Genomic DNA, 9,384 nt, shown 5'->3' with positions numbered 1-9,384 from the left:
TTAATAATCAACGTTAGGAGCAGTCCATGACATGTATAAGAACAATGAGACCCAAAATGATGAGGCCAGTTCATCACATGAAATTTATGATCAGAAAGTAGACATACAGATAAAATAGGAGAATATATATTTTTAAAGTTTTATTTATTTTCAGTTGTGCTGTGAGGGTTTTTCTCTCGCTGCGGTGAGGGGAGATAATTTTCTAGTTGTGGTGGGCTTAGCCTGGGCTTCTCACTGCAGCGGCTTCCCTTGCTGCAGGGCACAGGCTTAGTTGCTCCTAGGCACGTGGGATCTTCCTGACCAGGGATCGCACCCATGTCTCCTGCATTGGCAAGGGGATTCTTTACCACTGAGCCACCAGGGAAGCCTGGATAAGATGTCTTGTAAGCCTAATGACTGTAAGGGCTTCACTTCTTATGGCTAGTAACAAATGGAGGGTGCCACCTCTGTTTTGGAAGAAAAGGATGCAATGATTATTGGCTGCCTCGGGCGAGAAGGTGATGCGCTTTCTCTGTGGTAACGCACTGGAGGGGACTTGGGGTCCATCCTTTCTCCGAGAATCTCTCTCTCTACCTTTATAGTGTGGTTCCAATTTCCTGTCCCATTGCCCTGGAGCCCCTATATTTCTGAGAAATGCGCCCCCTCCCTTTGAACCAGTCTCCTCAGCATCTGTCTTTATAGCAGGCTAGTCTCAGTGTGTTTCCTGCTTTATGTGAATACACCTCCCCCGACCCTGCCCATCTGCTCATCCACTGGACCAAGGAAGATTTGGGGACCTTAGCTGTACGTGGCAGTCTGGTTGTTCCCCCCTTAGTGCCTGCTTTTCCCCAGAGCTGTCCTGACGCAACGCCTGGCAGCTTGGGGAATATGCTCGGGACAAGTGGCTGGGTACCTTTTGGGGCTCCTTTGATGGCTGGGGGATGCTGAGTGGCAGGACATCTAGGCAGAGAGACGAAATGGTGCCACCTTCCCCTAGAGTGCACACCTAGCTGTTCCACGGAGCCAGGAAGGACCGTGGCGTTTTCTACCCCAACACTGTCAAATGTGGTGTCTTCCTATGGTAATCCTGGGGACTCTTTTCGTCCCAGGGTTTTATTCCAAATGGAATGTTAAGAGAGTTCAGATGCGGAGAGACAGGTCAGGGCGGTGGGGGCGGGGAGAGGTGTGAGCCTGTCCAGATCTGTGGCTTTGCCAGAACTGTTTTTAAGTTGACACAGGGCTAAATAAAAAGCGCCCCGGCTTTGATCTCAGGGACTTCCTGGGTAGACTGTCTGATTAGATAAAGATCACGTATCCACCCCCACCCCCATCATCTTTTAGGCAGTAATCTAAGCTCTGCAGCCAATTCCTTGTCCTGGGCTCCCTGTCTCTTTCTCAAAGGATGTCTCTCTCTGTCTCATTGGGTCCCTCCCTGGGCCTTGGGTTTTTCTTTCTGTTTGAGCCGGAAAAGGAGCTTGAGTAAATAGAGTACTTCTTTTCCTTTAATTCTTCTTAAGTTGTTTAGAAACAAAGCAAAAGCTTTGTTTGAGAGCCTCATATGGACCTCGTCTGGCTCTGGGCATCAAAGGGAACTGGTCTCTGTTTGCAACATGGTCAGCTGCTGGGGTGCAGTGACTTGGTAGGTGGAGGGTTTGGAGAGAGAAACACTGTCCGTCCCTGCTGACTGAGTTCATCAACCAAGGCTACAGGGTGTGAGGGGTGTGGGGGAATCTCTGCTCCGTGACTCAGTAACTTAGAGCCGGTCACCTAGGAGATGCACTGCAAACTATCTTTGATGATGATGAAGTGACTTGCTCTGGCCAGCTTTAAGAAAGCTGCCGGGTTGAAAGTCATCTACGCTGGGTGACAGCTTCTAGCTTTGTTCAGAGGAGAATCTCTTCGTGACATTAAAAAAGGAGACTGCAAAAGGGGATTTGCATTTTTAATATTTTCTTTTTCTTAACTTTCTGTGCTGATAACGATTCTAAGGGACACACTCCCAGTTTACATAATATAAATGTTAACTCACGAAACCTTCATGACAACCCTGTAAGCAACAAACAGTAACACTTGCTAATCACAGAACACTAAGCACAGAGCAGTTAAGACTCTAACTCAAAGTCACATAACCAGTGGTCAGCAGATTAAGGACAGGCGGTCAGGTCCAAGAATCTGACTCTGCTGCCTGCCAACCTCCTAACACACACACTTAGACATTCACTAAGAAAACACACATGGATAAAAAAGGTTATGAATTTATGAATTCAAGAATATTTAAAAATATTTACATACACATGAAAAATAGTCACATTTTTATGTGGGAATCCATTGAATGTAACAATTTATTCATCAGTTTCACAAACATTTCTTTGAGAGCCACTCAAGCCCTGGGCTAGGTGCTGGGGTTTGAATGGGGATTGAAATGTAGTAGGTCCCCGTGTTTAACTTAGCCTTCAAGGCACCAGGTCTGGGCCAAGAGACAAACATCACGTTGACATTGCAACATTTCTGAGGATTTTAGATGCTGTGGGGCCAACCTCTGGAACTTCCTGGAACAGAGTGTTTCTCTACTTGGATCCCAGCAGCCAGCATCGCTTTCCGGGAGAGAAGCTCAGCTCCAAGTGGCATGCTGCAGAAGGACCCTGCACCTACAGCTCTCACCTGCACAGTTTATATGGTCTATACCCCTATGAGAGAAGTTCTAATTTCCTCTCCCGTATCTTCTTTATTCATCACAGAATCTGGGGCACATGGCTTCCCCACATAAACATGATATTCCTCATCATCTCTTGCAACTAGGTGTGGCTGGATGACTAAGTTCTGATCAATGGGAAGCAAGGAGATGTGGTGTCTGCAACTTACGGGAAGTCCTGCTTTACTCCTTCCTCTTTGTGCTGACAGGAATATGAACATGATGGCTGGAGCTTGGGCAGTCATCTTAGACCATGAAGTGGAAACTGCTCAAAAAGAAATGTAAAATAACGAGACTGAAGGACCTTGGAGTCCATACCTACCTGGGACTATTTACTTCGAGATGTATTTTTCATAAGAGAGAAATAGATTTCTACCTTATCTAAGCCATGGTCAGTTGTTTTTCTCTAAACTAATATAGCTAAATCTAATCCTACATGATAGAGCATCCTTCTTCATTAACATGTGATGTGATTTTATTTAGCTGAATCTTTCTAAAGCTACCTAGTATCTACCCAACGTGCTTTTGTTCTGTATAAATTAAGCAGAGTTAAGTTCTCTTGTTTTCAGACTTGAACCCTGACTGGTCCCGTGAGTCTCAAAAGTTCTACTCTTGGGTTGGCAAACACGGGATGATGCTAATTCTTTTAGGGTAAAAATACTTCCTCAAACAGGCTTCCCAGGTAGATCAGCAGTGAAATGAAAGAATCCCCCTGAAATGCAGGAGTTGCCGGAGATGCAGTTTCAATCCCTGGGTTCAGAAGATACCCTAGAGAAGGGCATGGCAACCTACTCCAATATTCTTGCCTGGAGAATCCCATGGACAGAACAGCCTGGGTGGCTACAGTCCGTGGGGTTGCGAAGAGTTGGACATGACTCAAGCGACATGTCACACATGCATTTCCTCAAACACAGCTCTACTAGTGAAGCCTGAACTGTCTTGGGAATTCGCTGCATCATCCTAGGCCTTTGTCTTCATTCTTAGAAAAAAGACAACTTCCTGTTTCCTAGGGCCCTGGAGCCCCTCAGCTGTGCTGGGGGTACTGTCGGGGGCTCTCACCGCAGGGCCTGATTAGTGGGGTCAGGGGTCTGAGTCCATTTTGGCAGGAATGGGAGCCCAGGGCCCCTTTCTCTGCAGAACTACCTGTGGCTCCCTCACCTGCCTCTGACTCTGGGGACATGGGTCACCTCCTGGGAGTGGGCTGAATCCTTACATGGGGTTTTCAAAAGGGTCAATGCTTTCCGTGTGATTGGTACTGGTCAGATAGCTGCCTCCCTCTAAGTCGACCACGTGCCAGGCGCCCTGCTGGGGCTGTAGGCTGGAGGTGACAGGGTGCAATGCCCCCTTGGGCCTCTCCCAGGTGAACACAGGGTCTCAGCACCAGCGTCACTGCAGTCAATGGCATGGCTGGCTGCCTCCTGCTCTGCGTGTGCCCACAACTGCCAAGGGCTGTTCCCTTGTAGGAAGCCTCGTAAGTCACCACTTCATTTAGTTTTCCTTCTCAGCTTTTGCTTCTTTTTAGTCCTTAGTTTAAAATACATTACATATACAGAAAATGATTTAACAGTTGCACCCTATGCAATTTTCAGGCTTAAATAGTATTAACATTTTGCCATATGTTGCTGTTAAGTTGCTAAGTCATCTCCAACTCTTTGGGACCCCGTGCACTGCAGCACACCAGGCTCCTCTGTCCTCCACCATCTCCCAGAGTTTGCTCAAATTCATGACCATTGAATCAGAGATGCTCTCTAACCATCTCATCCACTGCCCCCTCCGCCTTCTTTTGCCTTCAGTCTTTCCTAGCATGAGGGGCTTTTCCAATGAGTCAGTTCTCCGTATTAGGTAGCCAAGCTATTAGAGTTTCAGCAACACTCCTTTCAATGAATATTCAGAGTTGATTTCCTTTAGGGTGAACTGGTTTGATATCCTTGCTGTCCAAGGGAGTCTCAAGACTCTTCTCTAGCACCACAATTCAAAAGCATTAATTCTTTGGCATTCAGACTTCTTTATGGTTCAACTCTCACATCCATACATGACTGCTGGAAAATCCACAGCTTTGACTAGATGGACCTTCCTCAGCAAACTGATGCCTCTGCTTTTTGATATACTATCTAGGGTTTTCATTGCTTTCCTTCCAAGGAGCAGGTGTCTTTTAATTTCATGACTGCAGTCACCATCTGCAGTGATTTTGGAGCTCAAGAAAATAAAATCCATCATTGCTTTCACTTTTCCCCCTTCTACTTGCCATGAAGTGATGGGAAGAGATGCCATGATCTTAGTTTTTTGAATGTTGAGTTTCAAGCCAGCTTTTCCACTCTTCTCTTTCACCCTCATTAAGTGAAGTTTCTCTTTACTTTCTACCATTAGAGCAGTATCATCTGCATATCTGTACGTGTGCATATTTTAGGTTTTATTGTTACATTGTTACATATTTATGGTTTCTTTTTTTGAAAAAGAAATAAAATATTACCTCTAAAATTTCTCTTCTTCTCCACCCACTCGCTATCACTCAGACCTAGAGGTGACTGTTATCCTGAGGTTTTATTTACCCTTCCCACGCATAATTTAATTCTTTAATTCCTTATGTCAGTGTCCATTCATAATACAGTAGTGTTTTGTGAGTTTTCAAATGATTGAAGACTGTGTAATACTTTACATACCCATTTGTAATTTGCTTTTTTACACATTATATGTTTATGGCACATCTGTGATGCTATGCCTAGCTCTAGATCATTTAATAGTTGGATGGTATTCTATCCTATGTATATAACATGGCTTATTTGTACATTCCTCTACTGGTGGGCAATTTTACTTGTTTCTAATTTTTGATAATATAAAAAGACCCTCAGGAGGGAAATTGGGGAATTTGCTACATGACAGCTTCAACACTACTGCTGCTGCTGCTAAGCCACTTCAGTCGTGTCCAACTCTGTGCGACCCCATAGACAGCAGCCCACCAGGTTCCCCCGTCTCTGGGATTCTCCAGGCAAGAACACTGGAGTGGGTTGCCATTTCCTTCTCCAATGCATGAAAGTGAAAAGTGAAAGTGAAGTCGCTCAGTTGTGTCCGACTCTTTGTGACCCTATGGACTGCAGCCCACCAGGCTCCTCCGTCCATGGGATTTTCCAGGCAAGAGTACTGGAGTGGGGTGCCATTGCCTCAACACTGCTAGGGATAGTCAAATTATTCTTGTTTATATCACTGCAACCAGTGGTGATAAAGAGTATGTTTTCTCACTGTCTTGCCAGTACTTGATGTTATCAGCCTTGCTGTCATAAATAAAGTGTGGCAACTCTGGCTTGTTAATTATAATTGCTCTGACAAGTCATGTCCTCATTGCTCCCCACGGTACCGATCACATCGCATTACAGTCATTTGAGTCAGTCACCCCTGTGGGACCCGGTCCCTGTCCATCTTTTTTCACTTCTCTGGTGCCCAGAATGGTGAACAGTAACGGTGTCAGTACACATGCGTTGACTTAAATATAAGAACGTAGAGATCAAGGAACAGAACAGTCGGCGAAGACTTAGTAAAAGGAGTGAGATGAAGATTTGCTCAAGAACTGGAGCCTTCACACACTCCTGGATAGAGGGCCAATCAATGTAATCGCTTTGGAAAACTCTGGGCCAGTGTCTGATAGAGCTGTGCACACCCTCTGGCCTACCAAATTCACTCCCAGTAGAAATGTTGTGCACATGAGCCCCAGTGACATGCCCTGGACTGTTCATAATAGCACTATCTGCAAGAGCCCCCAGCTGGCAACAGCCCACACTCCCACCCATGGGAGAATGGCTAAATAGACATAAGCCATATGAGGCAGTGATGGGCATGCAAGACCTATGGCTGCAAAGAGCAGTGAGGGAAACCCCACAATGCGGTGTGGAGCAAAAGGTGCCATATCTCAAGGAGCATAAGCTGTGTGCCTTTGTGTTGAAGTTCTGCAGGACTAATCTAGTGCAGAAGTCGCGATACTGATGACTTTTGGTGGGAAAGTCAGTCCCTACTGGAAGGGGTCACGGAGTGCCCTTAATGTTTTATTTATTTATTTCATATTGGGGTAAAATTTACATATGATGAGATTCAGTTTCCTTAAGTGCACAATTCAGTGAGTTTCGACAAATGCCTACCACCATAACCAAGTTGTGGAACATTGGCATCACCCCCACGAGCCTCTCATAAGCCTCATACTCCATTTCTTGACTTCTGTCACAGGTGTCATGACCGGTGATGGTTCATTTTGTGAAAATTCACTGAGCTGTGTCCTTATGACATGTGTGCATTTTCCTGGAGGTATGTTTTCATGTGATAGCATTTGAAGAGCCTCTTTGACAAAAGATTGGCTCCAAAATCGGCAGTTGGCTGCAAGATGGCCAGTTGTTGGGTGGCAGAGGGGCTGCAAGAGGAGCAGTCAGAGAAGTGATGGGCTGTGCATTACAGCAAAGCAGAGTACGGGCTGCAGAGAGGGAGGCTTCAGCTTTAACTCAAGCTTCAGCTCCTGCCACTTGCTGCCGGTGAGTGGTGAACCAGCCTTTATCTTTCCAGCACTGGATCCCTGCCCTCCTCTTTTGGTTTCTCTCTTTGCTGCTACTGCTGCTAAGTCGCCTCAGTCATGTCCGACTCTGTGCGACCCAATGGACGGCAGCCCACCAGGCTCCCCTGTCCCTGGGATTTTCCAGGCAAGAACACTGGAGTGGGTTGCCATTTCCTTCTCCAATGCATGAAAGTGAAAAGTGAAAGTGAAGTTGCTCAGCTGTGTCCGACCCTCAGCAACCCCATGGACTGCAGCCCACCAGGCTCCTCCGTCCATGGGATTTTCCAGGAAAGAGTACTGGAGTGGAGTGCCATTGCCTTCTCCGGTTTCTCCCTTTAAGTGAGTGCTAAGTCACTTCAGTCATGTCCGACTCTTTGCAACCCCATGGACTGTAGCCTGCTAGGCTCCTCTGTCCATGGGATTCTCCAGGCAAGAAAACTGGAGTGGGTTGCCATGCCCTCCTCAAGGAAATCTTTCCCACCCAGGGATCGAATCTGCATCTCCTGCATTGCAGGCTGGTTCTTTATCCGCTGAGCCATCTGGGAAGCCCATTTTTCTCTTTATAATATCCTGTAATAGCAGGAGGGAGCCCCCAAGAGTGTCTTAGAGGCAGGCTTCTTCTTGGAAGCAAAGAAGGACCTTGAAATGTTCTTGTCAGAAAGTCCTAACCTTCCCAGCCGATCGGCACAGGATACCTTGCTCTCTTGCTCTCAGGAATCCTGATCACGTGACTTTAAGTTGGGCCATCTTTGAAAATCTCTTCCTGGTTTTGGCTGGGTGGCTGGCTGGGTGGGACCCAGCCATCCCTGCCTGGGGATGGAAATTCTCCTGGAGGGCAGGTGCATCAATGGTGCGGGTCTCTCCAGCGTCCCCTTTGTGAGGATCTTACCTTAGTTACATTAATAGAGGTTCCAAAGAGAATTTCATCCTGGAGATCCTGAATTTTTCTTCTTTTTTTCTTTTTCATTTTCCTTTTTATCTTTTTGGCTTTTCTCTTTCTCCATTTGTTCATCTCTCCAAAGATTTAAAAGAACCCAACTGCCCCCCGCCAACAAACCTAAAACCCAACCAAGTTGGGATTAAAGAGGTGAGGGGTACAGCTAACCAAATTGAACCTCCCTGTCTACTGGTGTAAAATTTTAAAATGGTGCCTTTCAAGATCTGCTACCATTCCCTTTCACTAAGGAATTAAAAGTTTACTTCATTTAGACCGTTCCTTTCCATGGCAAATAAACCTAACTTTGAGCCATGACCTTTGCGAAAAAATAAACTTAGGAACTTGCAGAGAAAAAAGAATTCTTTTTCTTCTTTGAAAGTCAGGTTTGAAATTTTTATATCCTTTGAGTCATATTCTTGAAGCTATTGGCTGATTAGTTCAAGAAATGTTACTTTCCCAACTCAAACATGACATTTTGAAAATCATCCATGAATTGCATGCCTCAAGAATGAAAGGTTTTTCTGTGTCGTTTGAAAGTTGTTTTTTTTTTTTTTCATTTTAAGAGCAATCATGAATATCTATAAGGGCACATTTATGACTCCCAGAACAGATAGAAAATTAGCAAAGCCATAAAATTCTTACCCAGCTTTGCTATTGCAGCTGTGTCTCAGTGCAGCCCCCCACAGATCCCCCTGCTGCTAAAATGGCTAAGGATGATGTTGTTTTTGCCATTACCAGCAAGGCACTGGTCTTTATATGCTGGCTTTTCAAATCTCTACATGGAGATATGAAAAAAAAAAAAGTCTCTATCTAAGCTTTGTTCTTCCGGAGCAACAAAAAGGTTGCTGTTTCCATAAATTTGTTCTTGAAAAGTCTTATCTTCTGATTCTGGAAAACACCCCACTTCTTCTAATCCTATACAGTAAACCAATGTTTAACCTCAGAAAAGCAACTGGCTGTAAGCTTTCTGCCTTAATTTACACTACTGTATTCAGGATCTGTAGACATGGATGTATGTTTCTGAGTATACCCACCCAGTAATTACTGAGGCAAGCCTTTAATTTGTCTGAAACCATGCAGGCATAATGGTGACAACCCACACATTTTTCCATTGGAAATTGTAAATGGAAGACAAAGAAAGAGCCCTAGCTCCTCCCCCCACCCCCTCCACTTCCTGGGAAGTTTTTTCATGACTCTTTGTCCATCGGGCCAGAATTAAGTCAACACTCAAGGGGCGTTGATCAC

The sequence above is a fragment of the Bos javanicus genome, chromosome 13 (assembly GCF_032452875.1).
Source record: "Bos javanicus breed banteng chromosome 13, ARS-OSU_banteng_1.0, whole genome shotgun sequence".
NCBI classification, from domain to species: domain Eukaryota; kingdom Metazoa; phylum Chordata; class Mammalia; order Artiodactyla; family Bovidae; genus Bos; species Bos javanicus.
This window is presented reverse-complemented; position numbering follows the sequence as displayed.